We start from the raw sequence: 27,397 nt of genomic DNA, 5'->3' as shown, positions 1-27,397 counted from the left end.
GGAACATCAGAACAACCAGCAGGTGGATTGGCTGCTAGGATTGCAGTGGCTCAGGTGGATCTGGACTGGCAACGTAAAGGTGAATTATTCATAGCTCGGTGGGCGCATGACACCTCAGACCATCAGGGAAGAGATGCGACATATAAATGGGCTCGTGACCGAGGGGTGGACTTGACCATGGACACTATTGCACAGGTCATCCATGAATGCGAGACGTGCTGCAATCAAGCAAGCCAAACGTTTGAAGCCTCTTTGGTATGGAGGACGATGGCTGAAATACAAATATGGGGAGGTCTGTCAGATTGATTGTATCACACTGCCACAAACCTGTCAAGGCAAGCGCCATGTGCTGGCAATGGTGGAAGCAACCACTGGATGGCTGGAAACATACCCTGTGCCCCATGCCACTGCCCGGAACACTATCCTGGGCCTTGAAAAGCAAGTCCTGTGGCGACATGGTACCCCAGAGAGAATCGAGTTGGACAACGGGACTCATTTCCAAAACAGCCTCATAGACACCTGGGCCAAAGAGCATGGTATCGAGTGTTGAGTGGGTATATCACATCCCCTATCATGCACCAGCCTCTGGGAAGATAGAACGATACAATGGACTGTTAAAAACTACACTGAGAGCAATGGGTGGTGGGACTTTAAAACACTGGGATACGCATTTAGCAAAGGCTACCTGGCTAGTTAACACCAGGGGATCTAACAATCGGGCTGGCCCTGCCCAATCAAAACTTCCACGTACTGTAGAAGGGGATAAAGTCCCCGTACTGCACATGAAGAATATGCTAGGGAAGACAGTCTGGGTTAGTCCTGCCTCAGGCAAAGGCAAACCCATCCGTGGGATTGCTTTTGCCCAAGGACCTGGGTGCACTTGGTCGGTGATGCGGAAGGATGGGGAGGTCCGATGTGTACCTCATGGGGATCTGATTTTGGGCGAGAATAGCCAATGAATCAAATTGTATGATGTTAATTGCTAAGTAACCCTGTCACTGTATGTCCTCATTACTATAATTGCTATCAGTTGTACTACAGTAAGAATCGCTCAAATTAAGGACAGATGGACTTTGATGAAAAACTGAGTAAAGCACAGCGGTGATGGGATCAGAACTGACCTCAGCAGCTGGCGCCCAGCAACTTCCTCGAGATTGACACCTTCAGCCAATGGACTGTGGGCATGAGCTGCACCGGGTACACCAGCCACAAGCTCCGAAAATACAGTATGCAACAGTCCAGCACCACACACATCTCACCTGCCCTGAGAGACTGTTCTAACAGATGGAGCCCAAAGCCATGGATTAAATATATTCAATGGACATTTTAGAGGGATGGCCCATAGACTAAGGGCATTATATCTGTATGAATATGTATGTACATATATATATATATTTTATATAAGACAGGGGAAAGTGGTGGGAATTCATTGGAACCTGTAAGATCTGGGCATGGCATAGATGGTATGGAATAAGGGGTGGATAAAAAAGGACTGTCGTGGTTTGACCTCAGACGGCAACAAAGAGCCACGTGCCACTCTCTCGAGCTTCCCCAATACAGGAAGAATCGGAAGAAAAAAAAAGGCAAAACTCTTGGGTTGAGACAAAGGCAGTTTAACAGAACAGCAAAGGGAACAAGAAAACAACAACAATACCACGGACAGAGGAATATACAAACATGATTATGGAACCACCACTCACCGACCATACCCGGGACGCCCCAGCCCTCTCCAAGCCTCAACTTCCTGCCCCCTCCACTGGCAGCTCAGAGTGGGCATGGCTAACATGGGATGGAATACCTGTGTCCCTGCCGGAGCCTGTGGAAAATTAACCCTATCCCCACTAGAACCAGGACAATCACTAACACCTGAACTCCAGAACTGTAGCCTGGATACATTACTGACTTCATCTCATTGACTTCAGAGGAAATTCACAGAATAAATTGGAAATGTCTCCTCCCCCCACCCAATTTCTTTTTGTTTGTTTGTTTAACTGAAGCCAGAAAAAGCATTGTTATTTCTTTTGTGGGGCAAGGGTTCTGTTGTCAAGCCTTCCCCCAGCGATGAAAACTGTGACATCTTTCAGGCTGTTTACTGTTTAAACGGATCAATAACAGGAATGCTTACATATTTGGCAGGGTTTGCTGAGGTGGCTGAAATGGGAGTAGTAAAGGAGGGTGTAGATTGAAAGGGTGTTTTCTGCTGTGTGCTAATGTCCTCTGCTGACCTCTATATGTAAATTACAGTGATTCATTACTTCAGCAGTGAGATTTGTACTATGCTCTCATTATCTAATATATATTTCTGGAGAAATGCAGAAGTAGGAGAAACTGCAACAGCCACAAGCATCCCACATATATAAGAGCCTTGAGGCATATTCTTGCATAATAGCCTGTAATAAAACAATCCCTGGGTATGAAAAAGTATGAGTTTAAAAAATAAAATACAACCACTAACAAACTCCGACAATAGTCTTCCAACAGTCAGTTCCTACTGTAAGGGGCTGTCAGCAAAATGAAACCAAAGGTCACTAGAGTGAATGCTGAGAGGGAGAAAACGTCCTAAAGAAGGGATCTTTATCATTTTTAATAATGGAGATAATAACTAATAGGAGAAGGCAGTCAAGCAAGAAGCAGCAGTCTGTGGAGAGACACAATCCAGGTTGCGGTTCCATTAGGATCCCTGTGTGAAAGCAGCATCAGACAGTGGTGCCATGTTTTAGGATGAGAGCTCCAGGGCACAGGAACACTTTCCAAGGTGTGCGTTGAAAAGTTTCTGGTATTTACTGTCTTTTCAGTTTTATGATGCAACAATGTCTTTCTTGCTGTTTAATAAATGCACTCTGGCAGAGAAAGGTATCTCCTTAGATTTAACAAAGCCATTGGAAAGTTGAAAAAACCCAAACATTATTCATTCCTTCTCTAACAAACATACGTAACTGGCCCAAACACGTTATTTCTTCATTTCTCCCCTCCGAGACTGAACCTCTGACTCATTGGTGTAGGAGTTTCAGAAAGGGTAGTGAGAAACCATGAATTGAATCATGAAATATACAGCCCAAAGAAAACAGAAAATCCAGCTGAATAGCTTGAGCGTTGGCCTGCTCAGTTAGTAAACAGGTCCTGTCCATTGTAAATATGTGTATTAGTTTTACATTGTGCTATTTTTATAACTGTAGTATTGTAAGCTGAAAACAACTGGATTTCCGCAGTGAGACAGAAGGAGACTGTAAGGACACTGAGAGTTTAATATTTTCTACAAAACTATGCAGAATTTTTGCATAAGCTCCAGTACAAATTCCTGACACATTTTGTGTTCATCACATTTCATCTGATATCATCATTCATTTTTAATTGTCACCCTTTTCCCCCTTGCTGACCGTCATCTGTCTCCATAGATTCCTGCAAATATACAAAAACACTTTGATCCTTTTAAGATGGAAAAATATTCCTCCTCAACTCATCCATACTTTCCTCCTCATCTGAATGGATTAAAGTCTCTATGCATATTGCCAGGGCATTAGTATCCAATTATTCATAATTAAACTCTGTGTACACCCATGTCTTTATTTCAGCTTCAAAGGAATGATCTCGTGCATTTTTTTCTGTATCTTGACTCTGTGTAAGCACTGACCAGCAGAAACTAAAACATCAGTGTGTTATCAACATTTTCAGCACAAATCCAAAACATAGTCCCATACAAGCTACTATGAAGAAATTTAACTCTACTCCAGCCAAAACTAGTACAATTACTTACCAGTTACTGTCACGGGCAAAACAGACTCGACTTGGGGAAATTAATTTAATTTATTGCCAATTAATCAGAGTAGGATAATAGAAATAAGAACAAATCTATAAACACCTTCCCTCTTCCCCCCTCCCTTCTTCCTGGGCTCAACTTCACTCCCAACTTCTCTACCTCCTCCCCCCTCCCCGAGCAGCACAGGGGAATGAGGAAGGGGGGGGGGGGTTTGCCATCAGTTCATAACACACTGTCTCTGCTGCTCCTTCCTCCTCATGCTCTTCCCCTGCTCCAGTGTGGGGTCCCTCCCATGGGAGACAGTCCTTAACGACCTTCTCCAATGTGGGTCCTTCCCATGGGCTGCAGTTCTTCATGAAGTGTTCCAGCATGGGTCCTTTCCACGGGATGCAGTTCTTCAGGAAACATCTGCTAGCTCCTTCAGTACTTTGTGTGCAGTTCATGGCTCCACAATTTAAGAAGGATGTTAAGGTCCTTGAATGCATCCAGAGGAGGGCAACAAAGCTGGTGAAAGGGCTGGAAGACATGTTCTATGAGGAGCAGCTAAGGACTCTGGGTTTGTCTAGTTTGGAGAAAGGAGGACTGAGGGGTGACCTCATTGCTCTCTACAGCTTCCTGAGGAGGTGAAGTGGAGAGGGAGGTACTGATCTCTTCTCCCTAGTATCCTGTGACAGAATGCATGGGAATGGCTCAAAGCTGCATCAGAGGAGGTTTAGACTGGACATTAGGAAGCATTTCTTTACCGAGAGGGTGGTCAAACACTGGAATAGGCTTCCTAGAGAGGTGGTCGATGCCCCAAGCCTGTCAGTGTTTAAGAGGCGTTTGGACAAGGCCCTTAATAATATGCTTTAACATTTGGTCAACCCTGAAGTGGCTAGGCAATTGGACTAGATGATCACTGTAGGTCCCTTCCAATTGAAATATTTATTATATTATATTAATTTTTATGGGAATTGCAAGTTACAATTCCCTCTCGGCTTTTTGCTCCTCTTCAGAAATAGTGGCTGTAATAGTACAAGATAGTCACCGAAATCAACAGCTGCGATTCTTAACAAAGAGTAGGCTTCCTAAAGTTGTAGATAAATGTAAAAGTCTACCTAAAAGCACAATTAATCACTTTTCCTGCCTTTCATAGTTAGGTGACTCCTGGAAGGAAAATTCAAGATGTATTTATTTCTGCAGAAATACTAAAGCTTCCTTTGTTACCAGCCATATACCAAAACTTACCTTTGTTACCAGCCATTGGTGCTTTGGGAGAAAGAGAGTAGTAAATATTTACTTACTTGATGAAATGAATGCTGAAATTCTCAAAACAGCTGCTGATGTAAACATCAACAGGTAAATTGAATTTCAATTCAGTCTTGCACAAAAAGGAGGAACAGCATGGTTATTTAATGGTATTTCTATGGGTAAATGTTTTCTGAAACTGACCTTTATTATTTGATTTTATACTGCATTCTAAGCAGGACAGGTTGTGGATCTGAATGAAGTTCTTGGTAGAGTCAACACTGTGGGTAATAAGCTTCTTGTATATGTAACTTGTGCATGTTACCACTGCATACCGTGAAGTAGCACTTGCTGTATGCAAATGACTATTTAATTAGTGACAAGTTAGATCGTTTAGATTAATATTTATAAAGAACTTCACGTGAAATGCTGCAGCAGCTAAATATTAATTTTATTACAATTCTATTCTCACAGTGGAAGCTGTAAGAGATGGACCGTCAATTCCCTGACAAGGGGCAGAAGGCCTTCCAAGCCTTCAATGGAATGCCTCAAACACTCACAAGGAAATACATAATGCAGGCCTGGCCTTCAAAGAACTGGTAAGGCTCACACTTCTGGTGCCTGAAAGTGTGGGAGAACTGTCTTGTGAAGACAGGATAGTTCTGCCACTCGTGTGGTGAGCTTGCTAGTTCTCAAGGCCATTGTGTCCGATGAGTGACCTTTGCTTCATTATCCAGGAAATGCATATGAAAGCGCACACCCCTGCATATGCTAATGAAGATTATAGAGATCATGCTAAACATGTATGACTATGGCACTCGTCTCTCCACCCAAATCATGCTACACATCACCTGGAAGAAGGGAGAAACCTGAGACGAGGCTGTCCTTGGCAAGGGGGGTGGACCATGCCAATTCAGCAAACATAAAAGGGGAACATAAGTGCCCCTAGAGAGGGGAACAAAGAAGAAACAAGAGAAGATTGGGCTTGTGAAGATTCCCTGAAAAAGACGCTGGAACCAGGACCGGTGATCTCTTTATCTCTGTCTTTTTCTCTATCCCTCGGTTTCTCTTTTCTCTTAGAGTTGTTAAGTAACAGTTAGAGTTGTTGTTACGCCCCAGTCTGACTACATCAGGCCCGGGAAAGACTCACAATGATTCCAAACATGAAATTAAGACACAAACAAGGTCAGATGCTGCTCACTGCAGGTTTATTGTTATTCCCCAGCAATAGTCATTAAGACAAGCGATAGTAGTAAAGGCAGAAATAGAGGAAAGGCAGAAAAGAGAAGCAGTATTACAGAGCATAGCAAGAGTATAGTCACCACCGCAGGCCTAACAACATCTCAGTGGTCCTCCAGAAGTTCAGGGGCATCCCAATGATCCATGGTTGATGGGGGGGGGGGGGGGGGTGTCTCAGTCCCAATTACCAAATTGTGGTGGGTCACCACACCAGTTATAGTCCAGGTAGCCCAGGTCGGTCTGTAGCTTGACCAATCAGCATGACAGTGGCCTTTGCCAAGCTAATTGTCATTTTACATGGTTGCCTGCCCCCTTGCTGTTTGGGCAGCACTCAGCACAGTCATTGTGCTTCAGCAATTTTGCAGTTAACAACACAGGCTCAGGTGGGCCCTGGAGTAGGCAGGGTCTGGCCACTCTAATAGCCAGAGGCCTACACCCTCTCCAGCTGGGGGAGCAACACACCCTCTTCAGCTGATGGCAATCTTGGGTGGTGACTGGCAAGCAAGAGGATGGTCTGCAGAAGGTGCTAAATAGATAGAAGCAAGCTTCTTATCAGCCTGCAAGCCTGCTGTCAATTTGCAGAAACTTAAGCAAGCTTTGAGACAATTATTTTAAAGTTCCAGTCTTTCACATAAGTAACGACCTTAAGTACCATTTGCCATAAGTTGTCCTATACCTGTTGTTAAGTAACACAATGCATGCCTCACCATTTGCCATAATTTGTTATATACCTAACCAATTATCATGGACTTGTTAAGACCTATACTAATCATTTTGTGAAGCTAATAAATGTTTCTGTGTGGACCTTGAGATTTATCTCGCTTTAGTCTGTGCCTAATCTGAAGTCACTTACCTCCTCTCTTTCCTGAGAGTGGGACGTGACAGAAGCATACTCAAATGCCTTTAGGCTTTCAGGTGTTGGAATCCAAACTAGACAAGCAAAATGTTTGTTTTCATTAAAGGTCTTTGAAAAACAAACATTACTTGAAATGACAAATAGCATGTTGCTAATCTTGAAGTCCTACACTGATTCTGACTCTCTCATGGACCTCAGAGTCCATGAGGTGTGCTGAGTACAGGGCTGTTTTGAGCAACCAAGAGGAAAATATTGAGGATGAACTAATGTCTTTAGTCACACACCTCTCTGGAAATTGAAAGGCCTGAGAAATGGGCCCATGTGAACCTCATGAAGTTCAACAAGGCCAAGTGCAGGGTCCTACACCTGGGTTGGGGCAATCCCCAATATCAATACAGACTGGGGGATGAATGGATTGAGAATAGCCCTGCAGAGAAGGACTTGGGGAATATACTGGTGGATGAAAAGCTCAACATGAGCCAGTAACGTGCGCTTGCAGCCTAGAAAGTCAGTCGTATCCTGGGACCCATCAAATGAAGCATGGCTAGCAGGTTGAGAGAGGTGATTCTGCCCCTCTACTCTGCTCTCTTGAGACCTCACCTGGAGTACTGCGTCCAGCTCTGGGGTCCACAGTACAAGAAAGACATGGACCTTTTGAAGTGGGTCCAGAGGAGGGCCACGAAAATGATCAGAGGGCTGGAACATCTCTCCTATGAAGAAATGATGAGAGAGTTGGGGTAGTTTAGCCTGGAGAAGAGAAGGCTCTGGGCAGACCTTATTGCAGCCTTTCAATACATAAAGGGGGCTTCTAAGAAAGATGGAGAGACTTTTTGCCAGGGCCTGTAGTGACAGGACAAGGGGCAATGGTTACAAACTGAAAGAGGGTAGATTTAGATTGGACATAGGGGAGAAATTTTTTACGATGAGGGTGGTGGGACACGGGGACGGGTTGCCCAGGGAAGTTATGGATACCCTGTTATTGGAAGTGTTCAAGGTCAGGTTGGATGGGGTTTTGGGCAACCTGATTTAGTGAAAGATGTCCTTGCCATGGCAGGGGAGTTGGATTAGATGATCTTTAAGGATCCCTTCCAACCCAAACCGTTCTATGATTCTATGAAATTAGTAATCTTATTCAGTAAGCCAGAGAAATGCTTTCCCCCACTCACAGTTTACAGCCTGGACCCTAACCCTGATTAGCTCTGAGGCTGTGGCTGACTGCAGTAGATCAGTCCTTAGAACTTGAGTTTCCTTTTTCCTGAGATTTGCACCAACAGTTCCCACCTTGATACCAAGTGCTCAGGCTGTTGGGCTATTCTGGAAGAGATAGTATCCATTCTTCTTTTTAAAATCATTTGACTTTGAATGAGAATGAATCTCTTCTTTAGGATTCTTACTAGGAACAGGTCAAGATTTGAATTCTAGGCTCTGATCTCCTAGTGGTTCCTTAGTGTTTTGCAATCAGACATCAAAGATATCACAAAGCGTCTGAGCTGCAAATCCCCAGAAGCCTGGAGAATCTTTTTGAAGCAGTATCTTAAACTCTTCCATAGGCCACTGTTACAGAAAGCATGATGGACCTGTTGGTTTTGATATAGCTGTCTTGATGTTCTTAGCAGGGTCTGAAATCTAGGCAAAATATAATATACAAACTGAATGTGTATTTATATGAAGACTGATTTTTTGTGGGCTCATACGTGAGCGGAATTGCAAGGAAATGTAAGAGAAGTTAGCATTTAGGCTCCTTTAGCATTAACAGTCATCTGAGATGAGCCTTTCCAATTTTGAGTGGTAGGTTTTACCTGGAATCAGGGAGGGCTGTGAATTCTTTCCGGGGACCAGTGGATGTGCAAGGTAGAGCCAGGAGCACCGTGAAAGGACAAGCCAGTCCACCCAGGGATGCTGCTGCAGTGTCACCCTGAAAGAGCCAAGGGACTGTGTTGAAGACAAGGAGATCATGAAAGGAAGTGCTGAAGGAACATATCTGGCCTGCTCGCTGAGTGAAAAAATGACTTTAAAATAATCAGCTTGTATCACAGTTATACCAACTGTGAAGCTCTTAGCTTGCAAGATTTTATATATTGGCTGTAACTTCCTGAATCAAAAGCTGTAATGCGGTGTTTGGCTTGGGAACGAGACATACCATTTTGTTTGAAAAACTGATACCCTGTATCTTTTAAAGTGATTTAATCAACACTGCCACAACACGCCTTGCAGAGGAGCCCTGGGTGCATGAGGTGAACGGAGAGGTTCCCACAACCCCTGGTGGCAATACTGAAAACGCCTGAATTTCACCCAGGGCCCTGCATAAAACCTTGGCATGCCAAGTCCACTACTGCCACAGGTGGCTGAGGCGACAAGGAAGCCCCATCTGTCACAGGAAAGGAGGATGGAAAAGGGAGTAAGCAAAGGAAGAAGCTGGGATGCCTGCTTCGGGCAGCATCACCCCTCTCCCTAGCTACCCTTGCCCCCTTCCCCCACGGACTCCCTCCGAGGGCGGCCTGAAGAGGGCCGGGCTGCCACTGAGGACGAGCGGCGGCGACCCCATGCACGCAAGGGCAGCGATTAGTGCCGCAGCGACACCATCCCCACATGGAGGGGTGGGAGCGAACATGTTAGCGGAGGCCGCTATGGTCCCCGTGACGTTGTGGGGGAGGGGGCGAGGGGTACAAAATGGAGGCGGTGGGCGGGAAGAAGGGGAGCGGGGTGGAGCGGAAGGCATCTGGTTGGGCTATCGGAGAGGGAGAGACCTATCTCTTTCCGGGGGGCGGGGCGGGGCTAGAGTATCGTGGGGAGAAAGTGGAACAAAGCATTCAAGCAAACAGCCGCAGGAAACGCATAAATCTAACTCGGGGTAATCGCTACAGGCTAGGGGAGGAGGCATGATTAAAAAAAAAGATTCCTGCAAATGTGTGTCGCTCATATGCAGGCTGCAATGGTGGCTATTGTTTTTTAAACAAACATGGGGGGGAGTGATCTCTGTTTTTTCCTAAACATGTATTGCCATAGCTCTATTTATAAATTCACAGCAGCCTGTCGTTTATTTAGTAAGCAGCGTGGTGCAGGTGCGTTTTAAACTCTCCCACCCTCGAAAGAGGTTATTATTATAACCCACCACCAAACATGTTGCCACAGCCTGCCAATCACTGAGCTCCATCTTCGATGATAACAGTCCAATGGCTACCGTGTGGCTGAGAGGGTTAAAAAGGATTACGCTATGGATTAGCAGGAAGCTCCCCTCAAAAGAAGAAGAAAAAAAAAAAAACAAAACCTAAGAGCAAACCCAAAAGGGCCACAACGTTTCCACATTGGCACCGGGTGACAGGAGCCCCGAGGGCAACTCGAAACCCATAGCCTAACCACCCCCACTACCCGTTGGGGGAGAGGAGTGCTAATTTCATTGTGGCTCACGTGGGTCCGGTGCAGAGGCGGGGGGTGGGCCCAGCAGCCCCCAATCTAGGGCAGTTTGTTTAACTGCAGTAACGGGAACTCTATATTCCCGCAGTGAAGTGATTTCTGAGAACAGAGAACGCGTCCTCGGATGAACCCAGCTCCTTCTTCACTCTCTCCCTCCCACTGTCTGCGCCACGGCCTTAAAGTGGCGATGCCACGGTGCCGAGCCGTCTCTGGCTTCGCCTGCGCCCCATGTACGCCTGTAGCCCTCAGTGAGGGGTGGTGCCACGCCACGCAGGGGGGCCGCCCACAGGCCGGAGCGGTGGGAGCAGCGCTGCCCGCACGGTCCCATCGCTTCCCCGGGGCAACCCCGACACCTGTGCCTGGCCCCCTACCCCTGCACCTATGGCTGTTCAACCTCATTTTTCCAGGAGACCATGTGCAGAGGAAAAAAAAAAATCACATTAAAAGCATATAACTTTTCTTGGGATTTTTCTTGGGGGAAGGGAGAGGAGGTATATCAATGCTGGGGAAAGCCGATGCTGGAAAACATGCAGACCAATATGGGAATATGGAGTCAGTTCCAAAAGCAGAGAAAGAAAAATTACATTTAAGTCTAGTGATCAGGGAAGAAAAGCTCTAGGATCAGCTAACAGGAGCTAATATGAGTGCAAGGCTAGAGATACCTGTCTACATTAACAGGGGCTGAGAGAGATCCTGGAGGATGGTCACTGGATAGGAAACCAGTATAAGCAACAGTTCTGCCATTTTATTGCCATCTCCACTTAATGAACTTAATAATAGTCAACACAAAGCTGGCTGTGGAATTGTGCACATGCTTCATTGTACTTTACAGTGATATCCCAGTAACAGTATTTTCCTTCACACTTGGAAAGGTAGAAAGCTTAAAAGACCTCACTCCTTATTCAAAACACAAAATGAATTACACTTGAACTCACTGAATTTCAATCCCTCTACTATTTTTTTAATGAAACATTTTAACACCTTGTCTGTGTAATTTACACAACCCATCTGATGGAGTGAACTGGTGACAATGTTGATAGACTGTGTTGCAGCACCCCTTCCCAGTGATGGCCTTCCACTGAAACAGTAGTGCTGTCAGATTTTGATTCTTATTATCAAGTAGATATTAGAAAGTTTCAAAGGCCTTACGTGCAAAGGCACATAACAAACTTACACAATGAGACGATGTTCTGTGATAGAAATGACAAGGAACTATTTTCAATTAGCATCGTAGTACAATCTTGAGGAAGCAGGAAGAAGAATGGGTTTTTGATCAGCTTATAAAAATGGTGTGACTCACTGAATGAAAAGAAATTATGTCCTTTAAACCTAACTGTAAAGTGATTCCCAGTCACATTTCCAAATTAACATTACTCTAACTTTCTGTTTATGAACTTGAAGCTCACACACCCATATAAGCACTGAAAGATAGTGTCTGATGCATGCTGTAAAATCCATCTGGTATCCTGAGTACATACTCAAGCAGCTAACCCATGCTGAGTTCAGTCCTGCTATGCCTACACTGCTACCAGTATCCAAAACAAACTTAAATCTAGATGTGTTTCACCCACGTAGGCTATAATTTAATTGAAGCATAGACATTCCTTGAGTACTTATCACATGCATAGGTAAGCCCCATACCACACTGCCAGCAAATAGGCTGGGAGTGCACAAGAAGTTGGGAGGAGACACAACCAGGACAGCTGACCCAAACTGACCAAAGGGATATTCCATGCCATATGATGCCATGCTCAGCATATAAAGCTGGGGAAAGAAGAAGGAAGGGGGGGACGTCCAGAGTTATGGCATTTTGTCTTCCCAAGTAACCGTTATGTGTGATGGAGCCCTGTTTTCCTGTAGATGCCTGAACACCTGCCTGCCGATGGGAAGTAGTGAATGAATTTCTTGCTTTGCTTTGCTTTGCTTTGCTTGTGTGCATGGCTTTTGCTTTCCTTATTAAACTGTCTTTATCTCAACCCATGAGTTTTCTCACTTTTACTCTTCTGATTCTCTTCCCCATCCCAACCAGGGGAGTGAGCAAGCGGCTGTGTGGTCCTAGTTGCCGGCTGAGGTTAAACCACAACAATGTCCTGTGTCACCAGGTCCCCCATCTCATTCAGCATCAGGCCCATGTTCTCCCTAGTCTTCCTTTTGTCACTTATGTACTTATAGAAGCCCTTCTAATGGTCTTTGACATCCCTGGCCAGATTCAATTTCAAGTAAGCTTTAGATTTCCTAACCTCATTCCTGGATGCTTGGACAATGTCTCTGTATTCCTCCCAGGTTACCTGTCTCTGCTTTCACCTTCTGTATGCTTCCTTTTTCTGTTTGAGTTTGTTCAGGAGCTCCTTGTTCATCCACACAGGCCTCCTGACATTTTTGCCTGGCTTCCTATTCATTGGAATGGATCACTCTTGAGCTTGGAGGAGGTGATCCTTGAATATTAATCAGCTTTCTCGGGCTCCTTTTCCCTCCAGGGCCTTATCCCACAGGACTCTTCCAAGCAGGTCCCTGAAGAAGCCAAAGTCTGCTCTCCTGAAGTCCAGGGTTGTGAGCCTGCTTTTTGCCCTCCTCCCTGCCCTCAGGATCGTGAACTGCAACATCTCATGGTCACAGCAGCCAAGGCTGCCTTTGACCTTCACATTCCCAATGAGCTCCTCCTTGTTGGTGAGTATGTGGTCCAGCAGTGCACCTCTCCTTGTTGGCTCCTCTCTCTTGGGTCAGGAAGTTCTCATCGATGCACTCCATGAACCTCCTGGATTGCTTGTGCCCTGCTGTGTTATCCCTCCAGCAGATAATGGGGTGGCTGAAGTCCCCCATGAAGACCAGGGCCTGAAAATGCGATGCTGCTCCTATCTGTTTGCAGAGGGCCTCATCCGCTTGTTTTTCCTGATCAGGTGGCCTGTAACAGACACCCACTATAATGTCACTTTTACCTGTTCTCTCTTTAATCCTCACCCAGAAGCTCTCATTTGGCTCCTCATCTATCCCCAGGCAGAGCTCCATGCATTCCAGCTGCTCCCTCACATAAAGGGCAACTCCCCCTCCTCATCTTCCCAGCCTGTCCTTCCTGAAGAGCCTGTGTCTGTCCATTGCAACACTCCAGCCATCCCACCACACCTCCGTAATTCCAACAAGATCATAGCCCTGCAGCTGCACACAGATCTTAAATCCTCATGGTCCTGGATTTTGAGGACAGATGTGTCTTCCATCAGTAGCCTTCTACTGCGTGCTTTTAAAATGGAAGGTCAGTTTGCTAATGTAAAATCTGGTTTCAGCATACTTACTTTATCTTGCAAGAATTTATTTAGCAATCAGCTGTGCTGAATCTTATTTTCTGCTTCTGATATAGAAAAATCAAATTTGAAGGCTTCTGTTCCTTCAGATGATTTTCTAAAGCAACTTTTTGTCTGTCTCACATTTCCAGTGACAAGGAGGCATTTCTTCAAAAGGTTAAAATGCTTCCTTCTTATTGCACTAGGCTTTGCAATGGGTAGTTGCTGTTGTTGTGTGGAAGAGGTAGACATATTTTGAGGAGAAATAACTGGACTCCAGACGATCCAATGTGAATCAACAGAAGCCGTTTATTAAGCACAGATCATCATCTTTTATACCCTGTGTTGTAGCCGTACACGTGACTCGCTTATTTCTGATTAGCTAGTTACACTGTCCACGCGCTGTCCATGCAGTTCATTCACAGATCAGATTGGTTACAAGAATTCGCATAGTAAATTGCTTAGTCATTAGCACAACATGTTTTCTACCTTCTCAGTTCCCGTTTTTCCCATGTACTAATTCCATCTTCTACCACCTGTTTTGCCCTTAATCTAATCTCTCACAGTAGGGAGGCTGGCTCACATGGCCATTTTCTCTCAGGTACATTCCTACAGCCCACAATATAACCCAAGGTGTAATTATGCGCAATGCCTAAGAGTGGGTTCCCACCATCCCGAGGTGAATCTGACCGCGGTGATTCGCGAGATGCCATTACATAAGTGACAACAAATGGAACAGTTACAAAAGACCCAATAACATAGCAAAATACTGCCACACAAAATAACAAGGCAATGTTTTTAACTCCACATTTAGAAACAATAAGCTGCCCTAAATAAATGAGAAACGGCAATGAACACTTGCACCACTCCCATAGCTGCCCACATAAGCCTACACAGAGATACCAGAGAACTCCGTCCACAGCCCTTTGAAACAACTCCAACAGATCCATAATGACTGTTCTACAAATCCGATCAAATCTGTTTAAAACTCCAACCCCTCATAACTCTCAAATTAAGGCTTATGGTTCTCCCAGCACTATTTGCATTAAGTGCAAACTTCATGTTAAGTGGCAAGTTCGTTAAAATACCACACCAGGTGCTAAACTTTGTTAAAATACCACGTTGTGCACCAAATTCATTAAAATAGCATGTTGGGTGCCAAATTTGTTAAGATATCCACGTTGGGCATAAATTTGTTAAGATAACCATGTTGAGGACCAAATTTATTATGATAACCATGTTGGGCGGCAAATTTGTTACAGTTTGAGAAAACCCATAACAATTTATTGTCGTTTAGACAATCATTCTATCACCTGATGATGCCTCCCCACCTGGAAAGGGGAATCGGGGAAAACAAGGAAACACAAGGGTTGAAATATAAATAGATTTAATAGGATAAGACTAAATAATTAACAATAATAAGAAAAAAACAGTATTGATCCTGATACTAATATAAGATATACAAGAATTATACTCAGTCAATTCTATCAGTAGGAAGCTGTGCACTCCCAGCAGTGGACAGCAAATGTCGGACACTGCGAGCGCAATGGCTTTGGGAGGAAGGGAAGGCCTCAGGGGTCTGGCACGGGGGCAAGAAGTTCTCTGGACTGCCGCCATCAAGGGAGAGAGAAACTCCTCAGCAAACTTTCTAATTTATATTGAATGTGATGTTCATGGTATGAAATAATCCTGTTGGCCAGCCTGGGTCAAGTGCCCAGGTCTCGCTCCTCCTCATCCCTGCACCTGGCAAAGCTCAAAAACACTGAGACCTTGAATCCCACATAGCCTAGCTGTCTATGAAGTAAATATTTTCACAAATTCAGACACTAGAGTCTTCTAAAAGTGGAGTTTTCCCCAGCATTAGAAGAGAAATTAGTCCTGTGACGCTCAACCCAGAACACTTTTTTTTCCTGTTTAAGTTAAAAACCCCCCAAACCTCCAAGCCAATAAGCTTCCCTAAACAAAGTTATTTTGGGAGAAGATGGAAAAAAGGAAAAGACAAGGCAAAGTTGATTTTACGGAAATAGATTAATGAGTGCTGTGTCTTTGGCTGTCTGTCATTGTTAAACAACTAGTTCTCTTTTACTTTGCTCTATCTTTCCCACCTGTCCATCACATTATACTTCAGTTCCTTTTCCAAAAGAAACTGGAAGTGTGTCTGACTTCACCTGATAAAGAAAAGGGCAAAGGTTTGAGGAACACCTCACCCCCACAATTATTTTTTTTAAAAAGATTATGTCTTCAAAGCTGATAGCTCTCAGATGTTTCATGCCATTGTGGTGTAGTTCTCAGGTAAGGCTGTGTGGGACTGTCACTGACTCTTCTAGTCTGCCGTTCAGCCCCAGTGAGCAAGGACTTTTTTTCCCTTGTTTTACTATTTCAGGACTGTTTCATTACTACTATATTACCCCAAATATAGGGTAAGCTTTTTGCCTCTCAAATGTGAAAACAAGTACAAAACCCCCACCACTTTGGAGTTCATCCCCTGTGCACCATGAGGAAAGGTATACCATGCCCCCTTTAAAAGTTGCTCTGGTTGCATCCTGGTCGATGTGTCCAGCAAGAACAACCTCCCAGGAAGCATATGCCCCAGACCTTGCTCCAAAAGGTGGCAATGCTGTAGCACCCTTCTGTTCTGATCTGGGTCTTTTGCCATCCATAGCTCCCCACCTCTGCACTGGGAGATAGACCAGTGATAATGGTAGGCAGAGAGGAGGCACACTGTGATTCGGTAGGATGCTGGCAGTTGTGTAGCCTTGTTAAAGGCTGCAGGGCTATGCATGGGTGGGGGATGTGTGTTGGCTCTGCCTCATGCATTCTTAGCCCACTAGAGGGGACTCCCAGTCTAGTTCCTTGTTGGGACAAATTTGTCTTCCTTGTTTTCTTTCAACCACACCAAACCCCATGACCCTGTCCCATATCCCATTGATATTCTTTTCCCTCTGCACTTTGTCCCTTATCTTCCAGCTGTCCCACTCTATGGCTTGTCTCAGACATTAGAACCTATCATTGCCTTGGTCTCCACTGCTTAGCAGTTAATGTGGCTGTTTCATAGCCCTGTGCATTTGACCTTATTCACAGCCCTTAAGAGCTACATTAGTACTCTTTCTTTTTGCTTTGCAAAACTACTGTGCCATAACTATCCAAGACCTGTGCAAAAATAATCCAAGGTCACTTCCTCTCTGTGAAAGAGGGGTAAACTACTCTGTGTAGGCCACGGGCCAGGATCATAGATATGGGCAATTATTACTGAACAGTAGGGCATGGTAATTTCACAGGGGGGATGGTGGATGGGTCAAATTTATGGGTACCCCAGAGGTGCAGTGCTCCAGAAAATTAATTTTTTGTGCCTGCAGTCACTTGAAACTGATCCATGTTCAGGACATTCCCAAAAAAGAACAGCCTTGTTCTCCCTCTTCTGAATGTGCATGAATTGCAACACTATCATCTGTGCAGCTGAACAGGGATTTGGATCTGCTGATCCGTCTGAAAAATGGTCTTTTTTGATTTGTTTCTCCACTACATCAGGTCAGTGATCTGACTGTGCCAACACACCGGAGGCTGTGGGAGAGACAAGAGCTGGAGGTATGACTAATAGAGGTGGGACAACCCTTTTTTAAAAAATTATCATCTTATGTATATTTTAAGTGACCTATTTAGAACTAATCTGTGGGCAAGATAAGGCTCTGTGATGAGACACATTGGCCTCCAGGCCATAAATTTGGGTTTCCAGTATTAGGCAGTGCTGAATCTAAGCCATGGACAAAAAGGCAGAGGTTTAAGACAAACTTATCTTTTTAGTGTTTGCTAATTCAGCTTATTTGCCTGGTTCCCAACACAGCTTCCTGGCTTTTATCATTTTATTGTGAATGAACTAACGCTTTCCATACACTATAGAACAGGGCAGTTTCCTTAACAGAGCGCTATGGAATTGTCATGAGGACTAAGAGGTTAGAGTTCATTGTAGTTTTTCATGCCACTTTGTGAAATAAGATGTGATTTCAATTCTAACATTATATGATATGTGTCCCTGTAGATCTTGATTGTGATAACATTGCATTTGGAGCTACTGCATTCAGGAAGTTCCATTTTTATTTATTTTCAGATCTAGCTGTCATAGTATCCTTTTTTGTCATTAAGAAAGACATTTTTTTACTTCATGATTATCACAGATTTGTCCTCTAGGTGCATATATTTAACTGCTGTGGTGGGTTGACCTTGGCCAGTTGCCAGACGCCTACCCAGCTGCTCTCTCACTCCCTCCTCCTCAACAGAACAGGAGGAGAAAATAAGATGGAAAAGCTTGTGGGACGAGATAAAGACAGGGAGATCATTTATGAATTACTGTCAGGGGAAAACCAGACTCGACTTGGAGAAAATTCATTTAATTTATTGCCAGTTAAAAGATATTTGGATGGTGAGAAACAAAGACAAAACCTAAACCACCTTCCCCCCACACCTTTTTCCCAAGTTCAACTTCACTCCTTCATTCCCAACTCTACTACTTTCTCCCCCACCAAGCGGCACAGGGGGGATGGGTAATGGAGGGTTGCAGTCAGTACATAACAGTTCATCTCTGATGCTCCTTCCTCCTCATACTTTTCCCCTTCTTCAGCATGGATCCTCTCCATGGGCTGCAATCCTTCAGGAAAAATTTGCTTCAGCATGGGTCCTCTCCATGGGCAACAGTTCCTGTCAGGAGAGCCTGCTCCACCATGGGTTCTCCATGTGCTGCAGCTTCCTTCAGGACATATCTACCTGCTCTGGCATGGGGTTCTCCACAGGCTGCAGTGTGTATACCTACTCCACTGTGGTGTCCTCCATGGGCTGCAGAGGAATATCTGCTCCAGCGCCTGGAGCATGTTCTCCTCCTTCTTTGACCTTGGTGTTTGCAGGGTTGTTTCTCACATTTTTTCCCCTCATTCCTCACACTTCCATGTGGTGTTTTGCTCCTTCTTAAATGTGTTTTCACAGAGGTGCCATCAGCTTCTCTGATTGGCTCAATTTTGGCCTGCAGTGGGTCCTTACTGAGCTCTGGTTGTGTTCGGCACAGGGCAGCTCCTTACCTCTTCTCACAGAGGCCACCCCTGCAGCCCTCCCCTGCTAACCTTGCCATATACACCCAATACAATTGCATTTTAGTTTTCTTGTGATTCTTTGCAGTTTGTTAAAGCAGGGTCATGCCCTCGCAGAACAGTTGGTTTATGTTCATGGTACTCCCACCAATTGCAATGAGCACTTTTTTACATCAGAGAGATTGCCTTCACATCTGTGTCAGGAAATGGCATGTTTCTTTATCCTTCTATTCTGTCTTCATGTCCTGCTATGCATTTATAATTGTATGGACTCAGTTTTTCAATAGTCACTAATGCTTTCCTCTTAGAACCTCAATTTCCCCAAGTCTGTAAATATTTAATATTCTTCACAGAGCCATGGCCATTTGTAACAGTAATTTTGCTTTGACCTGACCATTAGCTACATCACAAAGTAATCTAATCCCTAATTAGTCCATTTGCTAGCTGTTCAAAATTGTAGGACTTAGTCTTATTCATTGGGGTCACCTGGCACCTGGGTCTTATGAAGAAAATGTACCTTCTCCAAGTGGATTTCTTTTGCATAGGAAGCAGAAGTCTCAAATTTTTTGAGTAATTCTTTCCAGTTTGCAATTCTCTTCATGCACCCATGGGAGTGGATTGTAGGTCTCCAATAGCTCTGGGCTTGCTGCATGCAGCAATATGGAAAATTTCATTCTGAATGATTTTCTTTCAGTACCACTTTATCAAGTAATCATTGGAAGTGTTGTAACTATTTCCATCAATTTTGATACTGTTGAACTATTTTCAGTCCGGAAGTTCCAGGCAACTTTATTTTCTCCCTTTGATGTACTTAAAAAAGGTAGAATATACTTTTAAAAAGGTAGAATGTATTTTAGAAGGTAGAATCTCTCACTAAGCAAGAGCGAAGAGCTGTAAAAAGGTTACAAGGCCTCGTGAAACAAGACACTTGGTATAAACAATACATGCCTTGCTAATTAATATACCCTTGAAGAAGAACAGAAGGCTGATAACAAGGGAACATCTGTGTGAGAGCCAATGCAGGCAGGATGCAGGAACAACCACAAAATCACGGATGAAAGGCAAAGAACAAATTTAATCTTGATACCTCATGGATCAGGGAATCTCTGAAGCAGCACCCGGGCAGAGGCATGCAAGCAGGGGACGCAGGCACTGCGAAGCAAGAGAGAGTCCTTGTTAGCAAGAGAGTGAGAGAGAGAGAGTGCTCAGACTCCCTATTCTGGCCAGTATTTCAAGGGTGCAAACAGGCATATTTTTCCCACTGTACTTTGATCTTCAACAACAGGGCAGGATTCTCAAGTGGCTAAGATAAGGCGTCCCTGAGTCCATAGCAGACTTAGGTTATCTAAGTGCAGATGTTCTACTTGCAAGCACATAAGACTGAACAACAATTAGTGTGATATATGTGTTTTCCAGCACCCCAGGTGCGAGTCACTTGAGCGTGTTTACAATCCTCCTCATCGATCTTCCATTACTTTCCCACAACATCCCTTCGCAGGAGGTGCCAAAACCAGCTGAAAACCGGACAGCTGCTGGATGAAGCATAAAGTCAACAAAGATCTGCAGTAACTGGGGGAAAGGTAAAGGCAGCAGTGGGAGACCGCGACCACCAACTCAATTAGAGACACAACGGGACTACCCCTGCATGGTACTGGAGCATGCACACATCAGTTAAAGGACATTGTAACTTTAAATGAAAGCGATAGACTGTACTAACCGATAGAAATTGTTAAGATAAGGTACTAACCAATAATTATAATTAAGGGTGTGTATTTCTGTATTTTGAACCATATAAATATTGTCACACTCCCTCAAACATGTCAGGGTAAGCGTTACGTGCTTACAATGGTGGAAGGAAGCACCGGATGGTTGGAAACCTATGCCGTACCCCATGCCACTGCCCAGAATACCATCCTGGGCCTTGAAAGGCAAGTCTTGTGGTGACGTGGTACTCCAGAAAGAATTGAGTCAGACAATGGGACTCATTTCAAAAACAGTCTTATAAGTAATTGGGCCAAAGAACATGGCACTGAGTGGGTATATCATATCCCCTATCATCCACCAGCTTCTGGGAAAACTGAGCGATACAATGGACTATTGAAAACCACCCTGAAAGCAATGGGAGGTGGATCCTTTAAAAACTGGGACAAGCATTTAGCACAAGCTACCTGGTTAGTTAACACCAGGGGATCCATCAATCGAGTTGGTCCTGCTCAGTCAGACCTTTTACATACAGTAGAAGGGGATAAGGTCCCTGCGGTGCATGAAAGGAATATGCTGGGGAAAGCTCTTTGGGTTTTTCCTGCCTCGGGCAAAGGCAAACCCATTTGTGGGACTGTTTTTGCTCAAGGACCTGGATGTACTTGGTGGGTGATGATGGAGAAAGGAGAAATTCAGTATGTACCTCAAGAAAATTTAACCCTTGGTGAGAATACTTAATTGTGAGCTGTATGATGTTAACTGTTATATAATACTAACAGGGTTCTATAAGTGTTTTTCAGGATAACATAGTGGTGATGAAACCTGAGACATCTTCATCAAGTGGTGTCCAGCAAACTCTTCAGGATGGACATGCTACCCATGGACATAGACCACAATGAATTTCATATCATCTTTTCTGCCCTGAGAGTCTGCTATGATAGATGAAAACCTGCAATTATGACCTAAATGAACTTAATGAATTTTGGTGTATAAAGATAAATCATAAGTGAGAGATCTATGTGTGTATATATATGTATATATTTGATCGATAAGAAGTGACAGTGATCTGAGCATGACACAAATGGTATGGAATAAGGGGTGGAATGTCCTGGTTTGAGGTAAAACAGAACCAATTTTCTGATTTGTAATTTTACTTTTTAGCTGGGCCTCTTCTAACTGACTAAAGTCTGAAATTAACAGCATATTGTTCAGAAACTGTTCACTCTCAGAGTGATGAGACCTGATTGTACCAAGGAATGGTATGCACAGAGGCTCTTGCTTAGACTTATTGCTATAACAACCAAGGTCAGCTAACTTTGTTATTTGCCCCATTGGAAGCGGAGAAGCATAGAGGGGTCCCACCTGCAGGGAGGAGTGGACAGGACAGGTGACCTAAAACTGACCAACAGGGTATTCCATCCCATCTGCATCACGCTCAGTATAAAAACTGAGGGATCAAAGGGTCAACTCTTTTTCTTCAACGGCCGACGTCTGAGGAGGACCCTGTCTGTTCGTCTGCCTTTGATCCTGATCCGAGCATTCCTGACTCCAGATCCAGAATCCAGTTCCTGTCTGTCGCTGACTCCAGTCTGGGACTTTCCCTGTGCCTGCTGGTGATGCGATCGTCATCCTGGGAGCTGGATATGGTTTTGTATATATTGTATACTTTTAAAAAATATTTTATTATTATTTACTATTTCCTTATTTATTATTATTTTCATTAAAGTAGTTTATTTCTTTTTCTAAACTCGTAAGTCTCCTTATCTCTTCCTCTTCTCTCTTTGGGGGGGGATCTGTCATTCTGCTTGGCTAATCCAGCCAAAACCACGACAGCAACCAGCAATCCCCCAGATGTAGAAGAAGGACTGAGATCACCTCCCTTGGTTTTGGGGAGGGGACTTCTGTTCTGGCTTTGCAAGGGTCAGACAGTGAATACTCTGACTGGGAATAGAGGATCCCTGCCTCTGGCCAGGCAAAGGAAAAGGATGACAGGGTTTACTGAACTGTGTGGATTCAATGGTCTGACAGATTGGATCCACAGAAGTATAAGACTTTGGTAGACACCGGTACACAGCGTACCCTAATGCCATCAGGGTACAAGGGGGAGGAACCCATCTGTATTTCTGGAGTGACAGGGGGATCCCAAGAGTCGTCTGTGTTGGAGCCTGAGGTGAGCTTAAAAGAGGCAAAAAAGTGGCAAAAGCACCCTATTGTAACCAGCACAGAGGCCCCGTGTATCCTTGGCATAGGATACCTCAGGAGAGGGTACTTCAAGGACCCAAAGGGGTACCAAGTGGCCTGTGGCGTAGCTACCATGGATACAGAGAAGATTAAAGAGTTGTCTACCTTGCCTGGCGTCTCAGAGGATCCCTCTGTTGTGGGGTCCCTGTGTGTAGAAGAACAGCAGGTGCCTATGGCTGCCATGATGGTGCACCGGTGGCTATACTGCACCAACCGAGACTCCCTGGTTCCCATCCATGAGCTGATTCATCAACTGGAGACCCGAGAAGTGATCAGCAAGACTCACCATTTAATAGTCCCATATGGCCAGTGCAAAAGTCTGATGGAGGGTGGAGGTTAACAGTGAACTATCGTGACCTGAACGAAGTCATGCTGAGCACTGCCGTACCAGACATGCTAGAGCTCCAATATGATCTGGAGTCAAAGGCAGCCAAATGGTATGCTACAGTTGACATTGCAATGCATTTTTCTTAATTCCTTTGGCAGCAGAATGCAGGCCACAGTTTGCTTCCACGTGGAGGGGTGTCCAATACACCTGGAATCGACTACCCCAGGGGTAGATGTCCATTTGCCACGGACTAATCCAAACTGCACTGGAAAAGGGTGATGCCCCATAACATCTGTAATACATTGATGACATCATTGTGCAGGGCAACACATCAGAAGTGTTTGAGAAGAGAAAAAGAATTATCTAGATCCTTCTGAAAGATGGTTTCAGCATAAAAAAAAAGATCAAAGGACCTGCACAGGAAATCCAGTTCTTGGGAGTAAAATAGCAAGATGGACGTCGTCACATCTCAATGGATGTGATCAATAAGATAACTATGTCCCAAACATCTAACAGAAAAGAAACACAAGCTTTTCTAGGTATTATGGGTTTCTGGAGAGCGCACATTCCAGGTTATAGTCAGCTTGTGAGCCCTCCCTATCAAATGACCCAAAAGAAGAACTATTTTGAATGGTGTCCTGAGCAACAGCAAGCCTTTGAGCAGATCAAACAGGAGTGAGCTCCTGTGGTAGCCCTTGGGCCCATCCATACAGGACCAGCTGTGCAAAATGTGCTCTACACTGCAACTGGGGAGCATGGTCTCACTTGGAGCCTCTGGCAGAATACACCAGGAGAAACCTGAGATCGACCTCTAGGGTTTCGGAGACGGGGTTATTAAGGATCTGAGGCCACCTACACCCTGACTGAAAAAGACATACTAGCAGCATATGAGGGAGTTCGAGCTGCTTCAGAAGTTCTCGGTACAGAAGCACAGCTCCTCTTGGCACCATGATTGCCTGTGCCATACTGGATGTTCAAAGGAAGGTTTCCCTTTACACAACATGCAACATGGAGTAATTGGGTAGCATTGATCATGCAATGGGCTTGAATGGAGAAACCCCGACCACCCAGTAATCCTGCAAGAGCTCATGAACTGTCCAGAAGGCAGAGATTTCAGAGCATCACTGGAGGAGATCACTTCTGCCCAAGAAGTGGGCACCATCATATAATAAGTTATCAGAAGATGAAAGGCAGTATGCTCTGATTGCCAACAGATCCTGTCATGTTGTAGGAAACCATAGGAAGTGGAAAGCTGCTATGTGGAGTCCCACACGACAAGTCATTGAAGCTGTTGAAGGAGAAGGTGAGTCAAGTCAGTTTGCAGAAGGGAAGGCCATCCAGGTGGCCCTAGAGATTGCTGAATGAGAAAAATGGCCAGAAATCTGTCTCTATACTAAATCATGGATGGTGGAAAATGCCCTTTGGGGATGGCTACAGCAGTGGAAGAAGACCAGTTGGCAGTGCAGAGGTAAACCCATCTGGGCTGCTGCATTGTGACAAGACATTTCTGCCCCAGTTAGAGAACCTTGCTTTAAAGGTACGTCATGTAGATGTTCACATGCCCAAAAACAGCACCACCAAAGAACATGCAAACAATGCACAGGTAGACTAGGCTGGCAAAACTGAAATGACTCAGGTGGACCTGGACTGGGAGTGTAAGGGTGAGCTATTTGCAAGTCTATGGGGCCACGAAACATTGGGACATCAAGGGAGAGATGCAACATGCAGATGGGTTTGTGATCAAGGGGCGGACCTGACCATGGAGGCCATCACACAGGCCATGAATGTGAAACATGTGCTGCAATCAAGTGAGGGACATGAGTAAAATCTCCCTGGAATAGAAGGCAGTGGCTGGGTTTTCGATATGGTGAGGCCTGGAAAATTGACTATGCTGGACCACTGCCACGAACACGCCAAGGCAAATGCTACATACTCACCATGGTGGAAGCAACTACCAGTTCGCTAGAAACATACCCTGTAAACCATGCCACTGCCCAAAACACCATCCTGGGCTTTGAATGGCAAGTTCTGTGGTGACATGGTACCCCAGAAAGAATTGAGTGAGACAATGGGAATAATTTCTGAAATAACCTCATAAACTCCTGGGCCAAGAAACACTGCACTGAGTGGGTGTATCGCATCCCCTATCACCCACAAGCCTCTGGAAAGATTGAGAGAGATAATGGACTGTTAAAGACTGTGTTGAGAGCACTGGGCAATGGGGCATGGAAGCACTGGGATGTAAATTTAGCAGAAGCCACTTGGCTGCTTAACACCAGAGGGTCTGCTAAATGTCCTGGCCCTGCCCAAACAAAGCCCCTACATACTGTGGGAAGAGGTAAGATCACTGTATTGCATACAGGGAAGTGGCTGGGAAGGCAGTGTGGATTGTTCTTCCCTTGGGAAAAGGCAAACCCATTCATGGGATTGTCTTTGCTCAAGGACCCGGGTATACTTCGTGGGTAATGAATAAAGATGGGGAAATCCAGTGTGGTCCTCAAGGAAATTTAACCTCAGGGGAAAAATAATCTGTGATGTGAGTTGTATGTTGTAGGAAGTAATGCAGCAGGAACTGCCTGAACTGACAGAGAATGAGCTTCACGAGGAACTGGGTGAGCTCAATGATGACCCAAACCAAGCCGGTATTGGTGCCGAGAAACATGCTGCTTCTCCTGTCCTGAGCACCCATCTTGATAGTTGGGGCCCCAGTCATCTACTGTTCTTATGGACATTTTTGGGGAGGACATGGAATGGGGGAATAATATCTGTCCATAAGTTAAGGGACAGGGGATTGCAGTTAATGAGAATGTATAAATTTGTGTATTGGGTATAAAGATGTATTAAGTATGTAGTATAAGTTGTAAATGTTGGTAAGAAGGGCTTTCAGGAATGAGAAATAGATAGAATGGAATGGTCAGAGGATACTTAGATGTAACAGATAATGTGAGACCTGAGCATGATGCAAATGGTTTGGAACAAGGGGTGGAGATTCTACTGGGTCTGGATGGCATGGAGTTAATTTTCTTCATAGCAACACATATGGTGCTGTGTTTTTGATTGGTGACCAAAAAAGGGTAGATAACTGTGCTGGTTTTGTCTGGGATAGAGTTATTTTTTTCTTCATACTAGCTAGTATGGGGCTATGTTTTGGACTTGTGCTGAAAACAATGTTGATAATACAGGGATGTTTTCCTTATTGCTGAGCAGTGCTTTGCACAGCGTCAAGGCCTTTTCTCCTTATCTCACCACCCCACCAGTGAGTAGGGTGGGGGTGCACAAGAAGTTGGGAGGGGACACAGCTGACCCCAAATGACCAAAGGGATATTCCATACCATATGACGTCATGATCAGCAATAAAACTAGGGAGGAGGTTGGTGGTGGGGCTGCTGCTCGGGGACTGGCTGGGCATCTGTCATTTGGTGGTGAGCAATTGTTTTCATTTGCATCACTTGTCTTTCTTGTGTTTTATTTCTCTTTGTTATTTTCATTTTCATTTATAATAATAATAACTTATTTCAATTATTAAACTGTTTTTATCTCAACTCACAAGTTTTCTCACTTCCGATTCTCTCCCCATCCCACCAGGGGAGGGAGGGAGTGAGTGGCTGTGTGATGCTTAGCTGCTGGCCAGGGTTAAACCACAACAATAACATACCAGTGTTTTGGCTATTGCTGAGCAGTACTTGCAGAATATCAAGGCTTTCTCTCCACACACCCACACCCATACCCACACCCCCGTCAAAGGCCACTAGGCTGTGAGCAGGCAAGAGGCTTGGAGGGGACACAGCTGAGACAGCTGACCCCAACTGACCAAAGGGATATTCCCCTGTCATATTTCACACCATATGACGTCACGCGTCCCCAGGAAGTGGCCTCATACCATTGGCCTTGGCATATCGATCCAGCCTGTCCAGATCCCTCTGTAGAGCCATCCTACCCTCAAGCAGGTTGACACTCCCACCTAACTTGGCGTTGTCTGCAAACTTACTGAGGGTGCACTCGATCCTACTGTCTATTTCATTGATGAAGATATTGAACAGTACTGGTCCCAATACTTGTCACCCATCTCCATCTGGACATCGAGCTGTTGACCACTACTCTCTGGATGTGACCATTCAGCCAATGCCTTATCTTATATCCACTGAATAGTCCATCCATCAAATCCATATCTCTCCAATTTAGAGAGAAGGATGTTGTGGGGGACCATTTCAAAGGCCTTAAAGAAGTCCAGATAGATGACATCCATAGCTCTTCCCTTGTCCACTGATGTAGCCGCTCCATCAC

This window comes from Rissa tridactyla, chromosome W (genome assembly GCF_028500815.1).
Source record: "Rissa tridactyla isolate bRisTri1 chromosome W, bRisTri1.patW.cur.20221130, whole genome shotgun sequence".
NCBI classification, from domain to species: Eukaryota; Metazoa; Chordata; class Aves; order Charadriiformes; family Laridae; genus Rissa; species Rissa tridactyla.
The sequence above is the reverse complement of the archived record's forward strand: the minus strand, read 5'-3'. Positions refer to the sequence as shown.